General features: G+C 36.0%; 1 long non-coding RNA gene across 1 annotated transcript in view; it reads left to right on the top strand.

Moving 5' to 3' along the window:
• LOC148094207 (uncharacterized) overlaps positions 1-13,222 on the top strand; it is a 40,303-nt gene extending 27,081 nt beyond the window's left edge. Inside the window, exons 2-3 of the long non-coding RNA XR_015714232.1 lie at positions 2,077-2,206; positions 13,017-13,222. This is a non-coding gene — a long non-coding RNA (uncharacterized LOC148094207). The remainder of the gene's footprint in view (positions 1-2,076; positions 2,207-13,016) is intronic.
• The last annotated feature ends 7,779 nt before the right edge of the window (positions 13,223-21,001 follow it).

The following is a 21,001-nucleotide window of genomic DNA, read 5'->3' as shown; positions in this document are numbered from 1 at the left end:
GTCTACATTTTCTATCAAATATTGAAACTAGGGTATGAAATCTCTGACTGTTATTGTGAATTTATCTGTTTCTCCAGCTATTCCATCAGTTTTTCCTTCATTTATTTTGAAATTCTATGATTAGGTGCACACATTTAGGAATGTTATGTCATCATTATGACTGAGCCCTGTATCTTTATGAAATGGCCTTCTATATCTCTGATAACCTTTGTTCTGAAGTCTACTCTATATGTTATTAATAAGGCCATTTTAGCTTTTGCTTGTTTGTTTATCGTAAGCATGATAATTCGATTTCTATCATTTTACTTTTCCATAGAAACCACACTAGCCATAAGTTAGAGGAGCAACATCTTTAAAGTATTCAAAGAAAAACAATTGCCAAAACAGAGTTCTATAACCCATGAAAGTTAAAAAATAAAAAAAGCAAAATAAAGGTATTTCTAAACTTCTTCAGATCTTCATTACTAACAGACCTGCACTATAAGAAATATTAAAGGAACTTCTTCAGAGAGAAAGATTATATACATGATACTAGATGGAAATCTGAATCTTTGCAAAGAGGTGAAGGTTTCTAGAATTGAATAAAATAGTGTCAGGAATGAGCACGGCATTATAAAGGCTTAATCCCAGGAATCGTCCATTACTTGTGCCTCCCTAGCCTTTAACTATAGTATAAAGTTTTAAATATCTTTGAACAAATGTATAATAAAAAATAAAAATAAAAACATTTTCTGAAATATCGCCAATTAATTTTTCTGTGTCTCAGCTTTTTCAAGCTGTATCTTTTAAGTGTATAATATTTTTCATCTCATACATTCAATTCTTAATCAATGTTTCCTAATAAAATCACATTATAAACACTATGTTTCTATAAACAGAAACATAAGTCATATGGCTAATGTCATTTACTAATATCCTGGTAACAATCAGAATGAGTATATGGATTCAACTGAACAAAATCCAATAATACGCGGTTTAAAATGTTTATATCTTGGCTCTCCTTTTAAACAATATTCATTAATTCATCAACAATAATTATTGAGTGCCAGGTACTGTTTTAAGTCCTGAGGGCAGAGCAGTAAACAAAGTTTCTACTCTCATGGAGCCCACAATCTAGTGGAGGACACAAAATAAGCAAGTAATCAAATATATCGGTAATATGTCAGATGACGGCAAGGGCTGTGAAGAGAAACACAATTGAGCAAAGTATCAGAGAGGAGGGAGGTTTATTTTATTTTATTTATTGATTTGAGAGAGAGAGGAAAGGAGGGAGACAGAGAGAAACATGGATTTGTTGTTCCACTTATTTGTGCATTCATTGGTTGATTCTTGTATGTGCCCTGACGAGTGATCAAACCCTCAACCTTGGCGTATTGGGACTACACTCTAACCAACTAAGCTTCCTGGCCTGGGCAGGGGGTTTTATTTAAAATTGAGAGATCATTGAAGTCTTCTCTGATAAAGTGCTACTTAAACAGACGTATGAATAAGGTGAGGGAATGAGACCTTGAGACAGAAATGTGCTTGGCATGTTCTAGGAATAGGAAGGATGTCAACTGGTTGAAAGAGAGTGAATGAGACAGAGTTGGGGGAGATGAGGTAGCTGAGAGCCAGATTATGTAGACCTTTAGGCGACAATAATGATTCAGATTTCATTCTGTGTGGGGTGGAAAGCTACTGAAGGGATTGAGAGCAGGAAAGGGACATTACCTGACTGGTGTCTTAAGTATATAACTTTGGCTGCTGTGTTGAGAATAGAGTTCATGTGGGTCAAGGGAGAAGCAGGGAGACCTGTTACAAAGATAAACAACATGACATAGGAAAGCTTTAGATCAACTCTATGCTGATAATGTTATCCAAGTGTAAATTTAAGGAGCAACTGAACCAATGCTACTTTGGAGCTTTCTGGGTTTAGAGCTCTGTAAAACGGCCTTGTGTCCATATGGCAGCTTCTCTGAGGAATTGCTCTTAGCTTTTGGTTTTGGGTTGCAATTAATTTCAGTGTTGTTCCAGTTGTCTATGTTCGCTAATAAATATTCCCAAAATTTAATGGCCTAAAATTTGTCATTTTGGCAGGGCTCGTCAGTTCAGCTCCCCTCTGCTCTACTTGGCATCCACTGAGAGGACTGGAATCATCTGAAGGGCTGGGTCACTCACATCTGGCAGTGGATGCTGTCTGTCAGCTGGGTCCTTGGCTGTGGCTGAGGTGAGAACATTTACACGTGACCTTTCCACGTTGCTCCATGGCTTCCTCACAGCTTGGTGACTTAGTTCCAAGTGCCAGCATCCCAATGGTGGCTGGGTTCCATGAGTGAGCCAAGTGGAAGCAATATCGCCATTTCTAATCTAACCTCAGAAATTAGGCTGCATCCTTCCTGCTGCCTATGATTTATTAGAAGAGGGTATGTAAAGCTGACACATAATTAGAAGAGGAGGATTAGGTGCCTCCTTTTGATAGAAAGAATGTCAAACCTCACTATGAGGCAAATTTAATTGGCAGACTCGGTGGCCTTAGTAATATCTTCAGGCCTTGAAAGGCCAAACTTTCTTTGTTTGGTTTCAACAGGACACAGTTTTGGAAGAAAAACATGGGAAATACACAATTTTAAAAGAGTAACAGAAACAAACCTGATAATTTGTTTCCACAGCAAACAGCTGAATGTTTACAAACCAAAAAAATACAAGTCCTTGAGGAGCTCATAGTCTAATGAAGAAGAAAACACACACAAACAGGTCCTGAGGTCTTCATTAGAAGGGCCCATGTCTCACTCATGTATCCTAAGTGCCTAGTACTATTTCTGCAACATAGTAGACACTTAATAAATGTAGGCTAAGTTGAAATTCTATTGTGATAAGTGTTGTATAAATTATATGCAAGTATTTAAGGAAGCACAGACATATTTAAGGAAGAAGAGACCTATCATAAGGGGGGTCATGGAAGACTTGGAAGGGGATGTGGCATTTAAATTAGGTCCTGAATGATTGAGTGTGAAGTCATGGGCATCAGAAACAACATGTACAAAAACATAACTGATTAAGAGAATCCTGGCAAGTTCAGATGATGCCTCTAAACTTGCTAAATATGTCCTTGACAGAGAGTAGGCACTTAAAATACATTTGCTGAATAAATGAAGGAAGGAAGAATGTTGGATGGTCAGCCTAGAAAAGTAAAGTTTATGTTGGGTTGTGAATCTTTATGCCATATAAAGAATATTGGAATGTATCCTACATGCAATGTGGACCCAGATAATATTTTTACATAGAAAAATCTTGTAATTAGAGGTGTACTTAAGAGAGAGAACTCTTGCAACAACAGAAGAATGGATTGAGATGGGGAAATATTGAATCTGATAGGTCAGAACAGTTTTGAAAGCTACTGTAAGAGTCAAGTAAGAAAAAAGAGATAGGGAAGAGAGAGCAGACCAAAAGAGATAGTGTTGATGGTGGAATTGATATGCATTAACTTGATTAAACTATGGGGAGTAGAAGTGAAGGAGAGAATATTTTTAGTTTTCTATCTGGGTGACTAAGATGACGACTGTGCCATCAAATAACAGAAAATATAGGGGTCAGGATACCTTTTGTATGTTTTGCTTTATGTGGGTGTGTGATATAATGTGTTCAGTTCTGCGTATTGTATACTAGGTCCTCAAGTGAGATGACTGATTGGCATTAGAGCTATGTGTATAGCCCCAGTTTTCCCAGGGCCCATAGCCTGGGTCATAAAATAATATTCAAACAAGAGACTTAAAGTAGGATCTCATCTAACTAGCTGGAACTAGTTAGATTCATAGACATTTCTGATCTGTGTCCTAGCAAGTGGTATTAATTACCTACCTTTTCTGCCCTCTTGCATTTTCCCTGTCTCCCCCTGCTACGGTAGATACCATACATTGGCCCCCTGGCTGAGCACTGACTTAAAGACAGCTCCTTTTCCTGTTCCATCTCCTGATTTTTCACATCCCTCATGGGGACCTCAGGTTCCCGTGACAATGGGGCAATGATCATGATGAAATTTCTGGAGGTGGCATGGTGATTCTTCCATTCTAATTCAGGAGATACCATCACAATGAAATAAGGAAAATACTCTCCTTGGCACTTGTGTTGAGGCCATGGAGGTGAGTTTCTCAGATCCTTCAAGAGAATCTGTTGTTGGGTGCATGGGTGAGCTTATATGGAAATGAGGCCATTCCTTCAAGGCCAAAAATGACATGAAAGTATAAATCCAAAAATTAACCCTAACTGTTAAACTTCTGGGGTCATATGCCAATCCTTGGTGGCCTAAAGGCTTTGTTTTACTAGGCAACATATGTGGGGAATGGAAGACAAAGCCTAGGACCTGAGCAAGGCAAGATGTTGGATATGGACTTCTGCATAAAGCTGGGACTCTTAAAGATGATACCATCAAGAAAAGGGTAAATTAAGTAAAAACAAACAAACAAGCAAACAAACAACAACAACAAAAACCCCAGGAGCAGAATGAGACAATAACATTAATTTGTTTCAGTCTTGAGCTACAGGTGAAGGGATTTAAAGAAATTTCCCTGAGTATTACTAACCACAAATTAGCCCTTACGTAGGTTTGGAGCAGGAATTCCTACTATCTGTGTCCCCTTTCCCCAAAATCCAAGGTGAAATTTTTTTTTAAAAAAAGTGGTTTCAGGTTGATAGTTCCCATAGGCACTTTTAGATATGAATTCAAATCTTCATGAAGAAGCTCACCTCGAATAAGTTTGATAAAGTTCCAATAAGCATGAGTTTGCAATGAAAAAAAGTCACAAAACACATGAACCATATGCCTTTCAAGAATAAAAGTCATATCCCTAAATGGGGAAAAATGGAGGCAATATAGTCCTATACAAAGATTCATCACAATCGATAGTTTGACAACACATATGAATAAAGTGAAAGCAAGAATTACAGACAGTTTTAGCATATCATAAGGTAAACTTTCTTAGATATTTTAGTTTATAACAACCAAACACAAAGATAAGACCCTTGCACTCTGATTTTGTCAAAAGAAAGAACATGGGATGATAATGAGAAGCAATAACTAATAAAATTAGCAAATTCTTCAATGCTGAGAAATATTTGGAAAATATGCCCCTTGGAAGTGCTTATGCCCCCCAAATCCTATTTTTAAAAAATCATTTAATAAAGCTTAAATCTTTTAATAAAAATTATTTATTTTATATTTGTAGAAGTTTTGATACTGACGTCTCTAAAACAATCTAATACCCTTGAGACTGGTGTAACTAATTAATGAAATGCTCTTTGCAAACAAAATAAATTCAGAAGACTTCATGCCACAATTATAATATCGAGATAAACATTTGCATCAAAGCAATCTGATTTCAGATGTTGTATCAAATAACAAGCTGAACACTTCATACTGTATTTATAGACCTTCCAAGAGACTCAATTATGCATAATTTATTGTAACTTTGAGCTTGCCTCTCATTATGTAGTGTTAGCAGCAAATACTGTGGGACACATAAAGTATCAAAATAAATTATGGAAGGTGGAAGACTGTCTGTTACAGCTAAGGACATCATTAGCTCTTTTTGTATTTTCTATCAAACAAGAATCAAAGCACTGTTCATTAAATTACCAGATAATAGTAAATAAAAATACTCCCATGATAAATTCCTTCTAGCTTCCCTACTATAAAAATGTTCATTTCTCCAGTTTGAAATCATGAAGCTTTTTTTTATGTTTCTCTCTTTCATGTTTTTGGATCTATCTCTTTTTCCAGGTGACTTCTGCTGTGGACTTCAGCTGTAAACAGCAATGCAGTTCTCGACTGCATTATGAGCACATGGGTATTATATAACATTAGGTCTTTTAAGCCACATCACCACCAGTGAGTCATTCTTTACAACTGGGGCAAATGTGGGAACAAGGGGCTTTCTCTGCTAAGAAGATGGAATATTTTACAATTACTACTATCATTATGAGGTCTGAATCCCAAATATAAATGCAGTCAGAATGGACATCAGTGTTGAGAAAGATACACTCACTAAACTTAAATTTTAGGCCTGCTTATGGATATTTTTTGAAGGGATCACTTATATGGGTTTGTAAATTATCATAGAACTAATTCTAGATTTAGAACATTTCATAAGGAAATATTAAGTGCTCAGAGAGGGGAGGAACAAAGTACCATATAATCAGGGCAACAGATGTTTCAGTATTGCTTATGCTGGGGGAATATATCAGCCCAGATATGCATAATAAGTTATCTGCCCATATCAAACTATCCTGCACGCCAATGCCAGAGAAACCTTCCCAAAGCTCAATATACCAGTTTGCTCTTCAAAGTCTTTAATATTTGCCTATTAAAGAGCAACAAACCCCATTGAGAATCTGATGATAATTATGGATATTCTCCTAAAGAAATGCATATACGCTCATGAACAGAAAAACTTCCTATTTCAAGAAATTCTTGAACATGAAAAGCCCATTATGAGCCATCTATGGTCCTTGGATGCCACCATCATAATTCCTGGGGTTGAACCTAATGAGATGTAGTTCAGTGTTTTAATATTGACATCAAGATCCTCTACAACAAATCTATAATAACTTGTAGATCTATAACCCTACTCTCACCCCTCCTGGCCACACAAATAGACTCATTTTTGCAGTGAAAGGATTTACCCATTGTCTTTCAAAAATGCCAGAGCCATTTGAATTCTTGTTTTCCAGTCTTGTTCATAACTGTTGCTCCCTCCTGGAATAACTTTCTCAGTCTTCTCTGGTTGTGTAATTCCTACCATCTCTTTAAAGACCATTTCAATTCCATGTAGTCCTTGAAGCCAGTGGTGACCATGAAAGACTACACCTTCCTCAGAGTTTTTGTAGTATCTGACTTTATTACTCATTTGATAATTAAAACATGTTCTCTGTTCACCTTTGGTACATATATGTCAAGCCTCCCTGACTAGATTGCAAACAAAGACTGTTTTCATTTTGGCTCAAGGGTGAAATACTGTAGACAGTAATGCCATATTTCTTTAGACTGTAGTATACTCTTTCAGAAACTTAAAAAATATAGCTTAATGTATTTATTTCTTACATAAATACAATTATCTGACACAAGCATAAATATAAAAACAAAAATGACATTTTAAACAAATTGAAATGTTATTTTAGAATTTGGAAGAATTACAATAAATTACCACTAGATGGAGGAAGTGATTTTCTTAGTCTGTGAGTGAATTTGAAGCTTTTCATTTGAAGAATTACAAATGCTTGCTTAGGCCTTAGATGGTTATCATTGATAATTTATCAGATTATTAATATCTTTTAGAAGACTAGTGTTCTTCATAATTTTATGAAAAGTATTATCTATCTTCCTCAAACCCCTATTCCTAACAAAGACAAAACAGAAATAAAGCAAACAGATATAAATAGTGTGAAATGAAACTGGCTAAATAAGTGATATAAAATTTACCTTTAAACTCCGGGAGAAATTTCATATGATTTCATCACGCATTAGCCTAATTAATGTTTTTTTATAATATGATAAATGTGCTGATGTTTATAAACCTTTATAGACTTCAAAGTCTTTCAGAGTAACATGCTGCTTGACTATTTATTGCTATTGTTGCATGCTTATAACATGACTCATTTTAAACGTGAAACATGACAACTTTTGCTTCAGTTGACTTTTGTTTTGAAAATCCCTTTGTGTGCCTTCAAAAGGGTAAACTAGCAACTTAGAAAAAAATGAAATCGATATAACTGAAAATCACGTTCATTGCAGATATCATTGCAATTGGTTAGAAAGTGAAACCCTTCGCCTTTCTTTCTCCCCGCCCCCACTCCCCCCCTTTTTTGGTAAATGTTGTTACTTTTCTATAACTAGCAGAAATGTTAGAATTATCATAAATGAGCTTTTGCACATGCTGTTATTTCATCTTCTGTAAAAAATTTCAATCATATTCTTAATGTTTCTGTTTCCAAGCCAACTGTTTAATGCTCAAGGCTTTTTTTTCCAGACTGCAGCTCAGACTATTCATTTATGCGAACAGTAGAGCTTGAACAATACTGTAAATTAAAGAAAATGTAATTTTGGGATTTGTCTTATAATTTACCATTTTCAAAAAACACTCTCTGGAGAAATTAATAGCTTAAATATTACTGAAATAATGAGGATCAAGTTTGAGGAAAATATAGCTTGAAAGTCTATTACTGAAAATGATGGAAATAGGCATTTTTGTATTTCTATCTGAGCAAATATAATACCATACCATTTATCTCTAATTATCCCTAAGAAAAAGAACAAGAAGCACTAAAAAAAAAAAGAGTAAAGATTTAAATGGATCTGTTCTTCTCTTGCTTTCCCTCACCTGCTATTTCTGTTATTATAAATATTAACAAAAATCAGCAAATAAAATTAGAGAATGAAAAGAGAAGGCCGATATAGTCTTTGGGTCAACAAAGAGCTTCTCCTTAGCACATTGAAATATTTTGGGCCTATTATTTTGGAAAAGTATCCTCGCATATAATTCAAATGTTCATTTTCAAATCCATTCATGTTCAATGAAGTGTGTGATTTTTCTATTCAAGTTAAAGAAAGCAGATTCAGAATTTATCTAAATTTGGCTAATTACATTTGGTCAAGCATTGTCCTTGGCACAATTATCCTCCAGATGTAAATTTTGTACTTTTAATCAGCTATGGCTGTAGGTGCCATGGCTGCAAAAATGGAAATTTTATTTACTCAGGATATCAGTGCTACCACTAGACCTTTATATTTTGTGTTGTTCCTCCCTGTCCAAATAAATGGTTGGATTTATGCAACAAATATCCAAAAGAGGTAAAACAGGGACAAACATCCTGGAAGAAGATTAATTTGTATCTTAGTTCAGCTTTGTAAAGTTTAGAGCTTCATTTCTGAATGGTAGGTAGCTTCTTACAGTCATTTGGGCAGGGTAGTTTCACCATCACACAATTAACTTTAAAATTATACCACCTGGAACCGACACATTGTCTTGATGCATTTATATTTGTGATCTCGAAGCTTCGATGCCTCACTTAGCACTGCCCTCCCCAACTTGTGAGCAAGACTTCTCTCCTTTGTAAAGGCAGGGCTATGAAACAGAGAAGCAGGCGGAATTTTTACACCTCCTCTTGTCAGTCTGCATGATTCACTAAGGTTGGTAGGCTGTATGCCCTGTATCAATACGATTACATAATCATCACCTGTAAGTTAAATCACTTCACACACCCACTGGCAAAAATATAACAATAAAGCTATTCTTAAGATTTTTTTCCTCTTCAAAGTAATTATATATAGTTGAGAAACTAAACTACATTTAAACTAATGTAACTTCAAACATTACCTTTCCCCTTATAAAAGTTTCTGCTCCTCTGAACATGCTGAATTTTTTTAAAAAAGAACTAGTTACGGTAAAGAGACAAAATGAATTTTCCAGCTATTCAGCAAATATATTCAGCGGGGGGGCGGGGGGGGGGGGGAGGAGGAAACTGGTAGCATCTTCACATTGCCTAGCAGGTAGTAGGTACTCAGAAATCATTCATTGAAACAATGTTAAATATATACTTTTTTTTTTTTTTTTTTTACAATGACTTAAAACGTGCCAAGTTTTCCAAGAATAAAAATGTGTTTAGTGGATCATTTTTCTATAATAAAAGCCAGCATCAGTAAAATGTCCATGAATTAAAGGAAATGAGGATGACTTTCTGATTTTATAATTAATTTGCTTTGAAAATTAGTGCACCTAATTTCTGGGTATTTAAAGGATTTAGTGATAAGAGAGGAAGCCATGTCACCTCCAAGGCATGGGTTTAAATCCAACACAGGTTGTCACCGAAAGTTGTTACCATTTGACAACTGCTTTGTGAGATGAGCTGGTCTCAGTCCAGGGGACAGATGTCCATATCACAAAATGCTCTAATTGGCAGTCTCAGTGGAGGAGCCAAGAACTGAATGAGCCTGCAGTCTGAACCCTCTTCTCACTCTCTAGAGGGGTGGACAGAGGGTCACTCATAAGGGAAGCCTAGACTTGCTGGTGGCAATCATATACATGTTTTAGGGATAAACAGAAGACTTTGTGTCTCAAAGCTGTCAGTCTAATTTTTTAATATACTCAAGTACTTTTCATAAGGCCTTCCCAAGTTGATGCAAGTGTTCATTATTTCCTGCTGAAAAGTAATGATTGCAAGTTTCCATATTGTTAAAGAAAAAACAGAGCTAGACAGTATTTAAAGCAGTAGAAACAGACTTTATTCAGGAAATATTGCAATAGGGGAAAACAGACCTCAATATAGAACTGGGCTCAATTGTAAATACAGCATGGGCAAGTGTGGATTTACAGCCAAGGAGCAGGATGGGTGTCAGGGGCTAGAAAGTTGCTAAGAGGATACATCAGGGGTAAGGGGGGAATTCTGGCTAAACAGACTTGATAGATTTTTTGCTGAAGGCAGGCCAGGGTGATCACCTATCAGTGTGGGGGATAAGGAATTTGATCAGATATCGAGAGTGATCAGATATTGAGGGTAGAGAGTCTTGTTAAACTGACTAAATGGGGTTTTTGGCTAAAATCAGGTGATATGAAGATAAACGAGAGTCCAAAGGTGGAGGCTAGTTGAGAAGAGTTCAGAGGAGACTGACTGAGGTTTGGTGAGAATCTTTGTCAATATAATGGTGCCTTTCTCATATAAAATGTGCACTATTGTTGGATTTAATTGATACCATTGTCATAATCTGGTTATTATTAACAGGAAAGGAGTAAAGGGAAGACTAGATAATGTAGGCATGCCATTTATATAGCTTTGCTAATTTAACACTTTCCAAGTCTGTTCCCTACTGATTGCTGGAGGAAGGGGCTGGACAAAGGCAGTTTGGAAGCACGCCAGTAAGGTCTGAATGACCTGAGAAGGTGCCTGTCGGTTGGTCTCATTTGGGAACAAATTAGTGGCCAGAATGGGTGTGGCCACTGCAAGAGCACAAAACCTGAATATTTAAACTTCTAGACAGAGGAGTTTGCTCTCTTCTCTTACCTGCTTGCTTGCACTCCTGTGACTCCTGTTGCAGGGGCATGCACCCCTGTGCCGACGTGGCTCATGGCCATTCAGGGCACACACACAATGGACTAATGGACTTTAATTAGCTTGAATGTTGACCTAGACCTGGTTGCAATATGGAACTGAACTCTGGACACTGGCTTTGCTTCTGGCTCTGCTGGAACCCCAGCTGCACCCCAAGAATATAACTCCACTCAAGTAAAGCCTTTTTCCTCAACTCATCCTCCCATGGGGGCTTCTAAAAATTCTTATTTCAGCAGTAACCCAAGAACCTCATCCCCACTCCCAGGAGCGAGGGAGGAATTTGATTCTCTGGCAACATAATGACTATCACTGTTTAGCTAATGTTATCATATACGCCATGAAAACTGGCAAATAAAATTCAGTAGGTACTTGAACTTAGAATATTTTGCCTGTGGCTCAAAATATGCCCAATCTGCTACAACTTTTCTGTGTGCAACACTGAAGCAAATATTCCTAAAGCCTGAGAAATCAGATGGGCAGAATTACTGGACATATTCTTTTAGAATTAATGACATAGCAATAGGCTTGACCAGGGTCTCTATAACAAATAATAACAAATGACTACCTACCATTACGATTTTAATAGCTGTGAGAATGCTTATTCCATATGCCTAAAATTCCAGGCCTGAAATGTCATTCTTCTAGCTTTGGTTTTGGTTTTTTTGGGAGAAGTAATTTCTCCAAACCATGATCCATAGAACACTATTAGTTCTATAGATGTTTCCCTACCCTCCACCCCCAACACATACACACACACACACACACACACACACACAGAAGCTCTTCTCAATCATTTAGAGTTCAGGGTACATTAATTGTTACCTGATAGCATGACTTTCAAAAGAAAGGGGAGGAATAGGCAAAATTTGTTACCTGGAATCTCCAAAGAGTAGTTGTTTTTCCACAACTTTGCTGGTATCAAAAAAACCATTGCAAACAAAACCTTCATCAGAATGAAAATGGTTTGCTCATAGTAAGCCATTCTCTGTAAATAATTGGGACAATACAATCTCTTGCTATCAGTTTTCTTTGAAATGTTAATTAGATGAGTAAGCGCTGGTCAGAGTCCTTCTTCACCCTTTCTCTTTAAGCCTGCGGTGTTCCTCCTGTTAGGAATTGTAATGGCAGGCTACCACCAGCCATGGGTGGGTAAGTGGAGAAATATGCTGGAAATGTATCACCTAGAACTAATCTGTGGGAAATTCTTCCAATCATCATACGTGGAAAATTGTACGGTCTGGTTCTTACTCCAGTGAAAATAAAATTTTTCTCCTGTCAGGAATATATTTGATAGTGGAGCAGAGATGCTTATAAAGGCAGCACTCATTTTTATTAATAGGAAATGCATGAGATAGGACATATTTCATGTTCTTGTTTGTAGGGCACAAACTTGTACCAGTACCATTATTTTCTTCTATAGAGAATATTGTGAAGTCATTGCCATATGAGGAAAAATTCAGAGTATGAAGCCAAAAAGTGTGAGGGATAAAGTATTATAGAGATATGCCAGCTAATGTGCAAAAATGTTCTATTATTTTTCTGGTATTTGAGAGAGATATATAGCATTTGTCAGTCTTTAAATTGTTTCAGTTTGCTTTGATTGCTCTCATTAAAAATAAATATTTGTTCAACCTCACTAGCAATTAGGGAAATGCAAATCAAAACTACAATGAGGTTCCACCTAACATCTATTAGAGTGGCTATTATCAACAAGAGAAGTAATAACAAGTGTTGGAGAGGCTGTGGGGAAAAGGGAACCCTCATTCACTGCTGCTGGGAATGTAGACTGATGCAACCACTATGGAAAGCAATCTGGGAGTTCTTCAAAAAATTAAGAATAGAGCTACTATAGGACCCAGCAATCCCTCTCCTGGGTATATACCCGAAAAACTCAAAAACATGTTTTTGCAAAGATACATGCACTCCTATGTTCATTGCAGCATTATTCACAGTGGCCAAGGCATGGAGACAACCCAAGTGTCCTGCGATAGAGGACTGGACAAAGAAGATGTGGTGCATGTATACTACGGAATGCTACTCAGCCATAAGAAAGGATGAAACACTGCCATTTGCAACAAACATGGATGGACCTTGAGAATATTTTGCTAAGTGAAATAAGTCAGTCAGAAAAAGCTAAGAACCATATGATTTCACTCATATGTGGGATATAAAACTGAAACTCATGGATACAAACAGCAGTGTGGTGGTTGCCAGAAGGAAGGGGTGGGAGGTGAAGGGGGTCCTAATATATGATGATGGGAGAAGATATGACTGAGTGGTGGGCACACAGTGCAATACACAGATCTTGTAACATAGAAACCGGCACCTGAAACCTATATGGTCATATTAACCAATGTCACCCCAATAAATTTAATAAAAAAATAAATTAAAAAAAATTGGAGTGATAAGTACAAAATTCATTGTTTAGTTCTTGAATGAGAGGAAATGGTATATACAAGTTATCAATGGGTGTTTAATTTATAATTTATATTCAATATATGGAGAAATTTTTAAAAATTAAAAGAAAAAATATTTGCTTTCATATTTAATTTTGTACTATTCAGCTTTAGGCACCACAAAACCTGGCTCTATCCCTGATATACTGATCATAAAATGAGTTAAAGTAAGGTTCTTTTATATATTCCTGTTATACTGATCTAGTATGCTTTAGGTTTAAAAATCAGAAAACAATTTTGCTCTCTCTGTCTCTCTCTCTCTGCCTCTCTTCAATTTAAAAGGAAACTCTTAGCTGATTAAAGTTAACTTTAAAAAAGTATGATAGTTCTTCAAAAAGACCTGTGTTTGGATGAAGAAGGGAGCTAAAAATAAGACTAGAAATAAGGAAAGTGAGGAAAAGATGACAAGAGGGATAGTTGAATTTGAAAAGGAGAAGAAAGATAAGGCAGCAGAAAAATCAGAAAAGAAAGGAATTAGCAGAGAGCAGAAAAAAAGGCAAGAGAAGAGAGGATTGATGATACCAATTGGCTTTATAAATAGTTACTGACAACTGACTTCCATAAATTATGATCACTGTAAGTAGGACAGATAGTGTAACGATTAATTTTCTGGGGCCTTACTTCTTTCTGAGTTTCATCCTCTGTGTTTTTACACCATACACACTCTGCTCTCACACAGCCTGATACTCGTTTATACTAAAGTGTTGGAGACCAAGTGTGTTAGTTAGGAACAGGAATTACCATATTGGGTGAGATTTATGGTCCATCAACTCAGCATTTTGTTTAAACAGGGCCTCCAAGGTGTGGGAGAGAGTGTTTTTACACTGTGTTCAGAAGATTTGAAACTGCGAGAAGTATTCTTTATTTCAAACACTCTTCAAGGAAAGCTACACTGAGAGTTTAAAGTTTTCTGCTTATCAAGGGAACCTAAGAAATACAGGACTGGTGAGTTAGTTCATTTACAGCTTGCATGAACAGATTTAATTTCCTATAACAAACATATGTTACTAGATTAAGTGGAAAAATACAGTTTTCTATTAAAAATGTTTGTTACATACTCTGTGTTTAAAAATACTTAATGTATTGCAACACTTGAAAGAAACTATAATTCATGACCTGGTGAAATCTTTGTATCACAGACCTCCTGATACTCTATTTTTTCTCATTTTTATTGGTGGCAACATGATCTCCCCAGTGCCTTAAACTATAAACTTTGGAGTCCTCTCAAGTTTCTTCCCCTTCAATTGGTTACTAAGTCCTGCTTTTTCTATCTTCTTAATTTTTCTGGAACTGTCTTCTCTGCAATTTCATGCCCACTGCTCCAATTCAAGTTCTCATTAGCACTCACTTGGATCTTGTTGCTTTGGGACAAAACATCTAACTCAGGGATTGGCAAACTATATAGACCATGGGGCAAATCCAGCCTATTGCCTGTTTTTAATGAGAGTAAAATTTTAGTGGAACACAGCCATGCCTATTCATTTACCTGCTGTCTATGGCTGAGTAGTTGTGACAAAGACTGCATGGCCCACAAAGCTCAGAGTATTCACTATCTCACTCTTCCTAAACAAAGTTTGCCAACTTCTGGTTATAATTCCATATCCACTCTGCAGCCAGGGTGATACTTCAGAAACTTAAGACTGATCATTGCTCCTGCTTACAATCCTGCAACAACTTCCCACAATCCATGGAATAAATTTCAAGTACTTGTATACCAAGTATAATTCACAAGGTCATTATTTTTTTGGTCCCTGCCTAGTTTTCTAGTCTCAACTTCTGCTTCTTCTCCACCTGCTTACTGTATTCCGTTATGATAAAGTACACTCAGTGCCCTGGATTTACAGTGTTTTCCCCCAACTTCTTGCTTCTAGTAAACACAGTTACCTTTCAAATCTTGAACAACTGTTGACCCTTAAATAGACTTTCTAGGTCTCTCCAATCAAATTAAACCTTTCCTGTGGATTTGACATTTTTTATGCTTATCACTACAAACACTCATTTTAATTTGTTATCATTTTTAATCACCTCTTTGTCTTTCCTGATGGATTATGAGCCTTTGCAGGACCTGGATGGTGTTTTACTTATCCTCATAGCCCTTGTGTCTTGCACAGCACCTTGTATGCAATAAATACCCATGAGCTATTTACTGAGTAATTCAATGAAGAAACCTTAGATGACTCAGCCTTGGATAAAGTTCAGTGTGATCTATGGAAAAGTGAACTTTTTGCCACAAAGACTGTAAAACACAACTGAATGCTCTTATGCCAAAATTTGCAGAGGACTATCAAGTGAAAAACACAACACTTCTCCGTAAATTTTGTTCTAGAAGAACAAAAATCAGTTTTTTAACTAGAGGAATAAAAAATAATTTTTAATGAGAAAAACAAGGAAACAGTATTGATATGGACTGTGACTATAAATATACTATTGTTTAAATTAAATTATGTTATTAAAATTTGAATTCATTGAAAGACTCAATTTGGCTTCATAACAAAAAATGACTGATTTTTATTTAATTTAATTATTTTTTACCTTCTAACAATGCTTTACCAGGTTTTACAGAGTGAGCTGACTGCACAGAATAATGTTAGGAATTGAGGGGCTGAATGTGTGACCTTCACAAAAGAAATGTGAAGATCAAATTAAAGGCTCTGAATTAGGATAACCTAACAGACACAATAAATACACCTGTCAGAGCACATAAAGCACATCACATAGTAAGTGTGCATGCAAAAAAAATCCAGATGATATAATATTAACTGAAAAAAAAACACCCAGAATATGAAAATATATATTGGATTCAGACTTTTTGCAAATAACAGAGTAACTTAACTAGAATAACCTTCTTGCAGGTAACAATTACAATATACATATGAGCAAGGTACATTAAATCCCCCCCCCCCACCACCACCACTGTTTGGAAGTACTGAGAACAGAACACTCAGGTACAGGAGGGAGCCTACCCTTGAAAGAGAGAACTGCAACTAATGAGATTTGAGTATGAGCCTTTTTTTTAACCTGAGGATATAGCAATCTGCATCAGGCTCTGGTAACCAAAAGTTTCAATTTTACTGGAATGAGGTAAAAGATTGACAGAGTTTTAGGCTGGCATAGAAGATGGAAAATTCAGGGGGGAAATCCTGGAAGAATGGAAGCTGCAGAGAGAGTGAACCTCAAAATTCCATCCAGACCCTTGATGACCATTAAACTGTACATGCCCCAGAGAGACTCCAGAGGGTCGGGTGAAAAAACAACAGCTGGAAGATGAAAGAATTAAGCTGAAATTCTAGCTGCTGCCCACTATAGGAGAGATATGGTTTGGATTTTAAATCTAGCCAATTTAACTACTTTCTAGAACAAAAATTAGTACCCTTCAGATAAATATAACTGAATTCAAGTGTCTGCAATATTGCTTTCATTTTGTCCAGTATATGATAGAAACAGTAGATATGCAAAGATACAGGAAAATGTGATCCATAGTTATGAAGAAAAACAGTTATTAAAATCTAGTCCCATAATGATTCAGATGTTACAATTAAAAAAAAATGAAGATTTTAAAGCTGTTATTATAAGTTTAAAATAAAATGAATGAACAGATAGGAAATGTTAGCAGTGAACTAGAAGCTAAAAAAAAGTCAATAAAAATAATAGGAAAATACATGAACTAAATGAAAAATCCACAGAATGAGATTAAAATCAGATTAGAGATGGCAGAAAAAAAGAGTTGTTAAACTTGAGGATAGAGCAATAGAAATGATTGATTTGAAGGGCAGGAAAAAAAGACTGAAGGAAAAAGAATAGTGTATCAGAGACAAGAGTTCTAATATATGTGTAATTGAAGTTCCAGAGGCGAGGGGAAACAATGGGGCAAAACAAAACAAAACAAAACACTTTGAAGAGAGGATGGTTAAAAACTTACAAACTTTAGAAAAACATAGTCTTGCATCCCTCCCCAAAATTATTATAAAGAAAACCACAGTAAGGCACATCATAGTCAAACTGATAAAATCCAAAGTTAATGAAAAAATCTCAAAGTAACCAGAGAAAAACAATATACTACATCATAGACAGAAACAAGAATAAGCATTCTTTCTTTTTTTAACACACCATGGCCAAGTGGGATTTATTCCATGTTTGCAAGGTTGGCCTAACTTCTAAAAATCAATTAATATAATCCACTACATCAAACAATAAACATTCTTATTCCATTACCTCTGACATGTAACAACTGAAGTCACTTGACAATGGAACAACATCTTAAAAGTACTGAAAAAATAAAAACACCTCAGTCAAGAATTCTAAGACTAAAGAAACTCCATCACAAATGAAGGTAAAGACACTTCAAGATAAACAAAAGTCAGAGAATTTGCTACAAGAAATGCTAAAGAAAGTTCTTTGGTTGAAGGAAATGACAATTGTAACTTGTATATATAGGAACAGATGAAGAGCATTAGAAATAATAAATATTTGAGTAAATATAAAATGCTATAAGTATTTTCTTTTTTTTATAAAGACATTATTAAAAGCAAAAATTATTTCTGTTTTGGTGCCTTTTACAACATCAGTAGCACAAAGGATGAGGGATAAATGGAACTGTATTATAAGATTCTCATATTTTACATTAAATAGTGAAATACTGACTTGAAGTTAAATGTGATAAGTTAAAGATGCATATCTCTAGATCAATCATTAGAAATAAAGAGTTATAGCTGGAAAACAAATAGCAGAATAACAGGTCTAAATCCAAGCAATGAATAATTATACTACATATGATTGTATTTAGGTCTACCATTAAATATTATTATTGAGCTAAACTCCAATAAAAAAGCAGAGATTGTCAGACTGGTTAAAATAAGCATGACCCAATTACAGGCTGTCTACAAGAGATACACTTTTTTTGAAGTAAAAGAGACAAAAATAAATTACAAGGAAAAGATGGAAAAATATATACCATGCAAACAATTGGATAAAAATAGTTACAGAAATAGTGTTCAATGGAATACTATACAACAATGAAAATTAAAATACTGTTATATGCAACAATATGAGTGAAAATACCAAGTGAAAAAATATTGAGTGAAAAGCCAGTCAGTCATACAAAAAAAAAAAAAGCACATTGAAAACTAGTTTTATTATTGTAAAGTTCAAAAAAGTAAAACTAATCTATGGTGTTTGTTGTTAGCATAGTGACTCTCTTGGGGGAGGAGTATGGGAGTAAGGGCTGGATGAAAACACAAGGGAATCTTTGAAATGCTGAATAATATTCTTATTTCTTGATCTGTTTACATGAATGTGTTTATTTTGATAATTCATGAAACTGGACAGTTAAGATTTGTATACCCTTTTCTATGCATGTTATACTTCAATGAAAATGTTCACTTACAAAAATGGGTTAGGATCAGGCTTTGTAAATCTAGAAAGATACTACACAATTAATGAGTCATCTCTCTAATAAAAGCATATCAGTGCAAAGAAAAATTATATTTTAAGGCAAATATATAAAAGCAATGTTCAACTACAAAAAATTAGTATTTGAAAATCTCCATAGATCAGAGCTATGGATAGTGAACCTCAATTATTGGTGACTGTATAGAATCCTTTGTAAATGTTTCTGAAATTCATTAAAGAAGAAAAGAAAGTACCATTAAAAGGGAGATTATCAATGCCATTTTATATATCTTGAATTTGTAATACTGTTTTTATTATTATCTTTGTTGTTGAAAGTATTATAGATGCACCCCTCCCCCTTTTTTATCCCACTGATCCCCTCCTCTCCAGTCCCACCCCCTCCCCAGGCCTTCACCACGTTATTATCTGTGTCCCTGGGTTATACATATATACACATAAATTCTTTGGTTAATCTCTTCCCGCCTCCCAAATAAACAGCAAGTGCTGGTGAGGACTCAGAGAAAAGGAGACCCTAGTACACTGCTGGTGGGAATGCAGACTGGGGCAGCCACTATGGAAAACAGTGTGGAGTTTCCTCAAAAAATTAAAAATTAACCTGCCATTTGACCCAGTGACCCCACTTCTAGGAATATATCCTAAGAATCCTGAAACACTAATCAGAAAGAATATATGCACCCCTATGTTCATAGCAGCGCAATTTACAATAGCTAAGACCTGGAAATAGCCCAAGTGCCCATCAGCAGATGAGTGGATGAAAAAGCTGTTGTACATTTACACAATGGAATACTACGTAGCTATAAAAAAGAAGGATCTCTTACCTTTGATACTTGGAGAGACCTGGAGAGTATTATGCTAAGCAAAATAAACCAATCAGAGAAAGACAAATGTCACATGATCTCACTTATATTTGGAATCTAATGAACAAAATAGACCCAGAGACATGGGAGCAAGCGACAGGCTGTTGAATCCCAGTAATAATGTTTTTATTACCATCCTTGCTCTTCAAGATCTCCTTCCTTTTGCACTGTTTTACAAAATACTTGTAAATTTGGTTTGCTCCTTTGCAGATCATATGTACATTAAAAGTGAACCAGCTGGGCAGGGAGTGGCTCAGCGGTTGAGCACTGACCTAGGATCCAGGAGATGGCGGTTCGATTCCCTGTCAGGGCACATGCCCGGGTTGCGGGCTCCATCCCCAGTCGGGGGCGTGCCGATCAATGACTCTCATCATTGATGTTTCTATCTCGCTCTATTCTTTCCTCTCTCTGAAATCAATAAAGATATATTAAAAAAAAAAACTGAACAGGATAAAGAAGGTGAAGAGAATAGCCAAAGAACATATATGCATAGCCCATGGACACAGACAGCAATGTGGTGAGGGCCGGAGGGAGGGGAAGGGAGGGTCCAGGTGGAGGGGGGACAAAGTGAGGAGAAATGGGAGACACTGTAATAATGTCAACAATAAAAATAAAATATAATTTAAAAAATAAAAAGCATTACTCGACGGTATAAAAGAACATCTTACCCTTTGCAACAGCATGGAGAATATTACACTAAGTGAAGTAAGCCAGTCAGGGAAAGAGAAATCCCATGATTTCACTTACATGTGGAATCTAATGAACAAAGTAAACTAACAAATAAAACAGAACCAGACTCATAGAGACAGGTACAGTCTGACAGCTGTCAGAGGGGAGGGTGTTTGGGGTGCTGGGTGAAAAAGGTGAAGGGATTAAGCAAAAACAAAACAACAAAGCAAAACCAACACCAAACAAACAAACAAACTCATAGACGCAGTTGCAGTTAACAGTATGGTGATTCCCAGAGGGAAAGAGAGGCAGGGGGTGGGGGGGGTGGGGCGCGGTTGAAGAGGGTAAAGGGGGAATAAAAGGTGATAGAAGGAGACTTGACTTGGGATAGTGAACACACAATATAATATGCAGAAGCTGTGTTAGAGAACCGTACACCTGAAATCTATGTAAATTTATTAACCAATGCCACCCTGAAAATTTTTTATAAAAGCATTACACTTTTCTATCCTTAATGCCTTTGTGATATGGCTC

The sequence above is a fragment of the Miniopterus natalensis genome, chromosome 1 (genome assembly GCF_054644295.1).
Source record: "Miniopterus natalensis isolate mMinNat1 chromosome 1, mMinNat1.hap1, whole genome shotgun sequence".
Classification (NCBI taxonomy): Eukaryota; Metazoa; Chordata; class Mammalia; order Chiroptera; family Miniopteridae; genus Miniopterus; species Miniopterus natalensis.
This window is presented reverse-complemented; position numbering and strand designations above follow the sequence as displayed.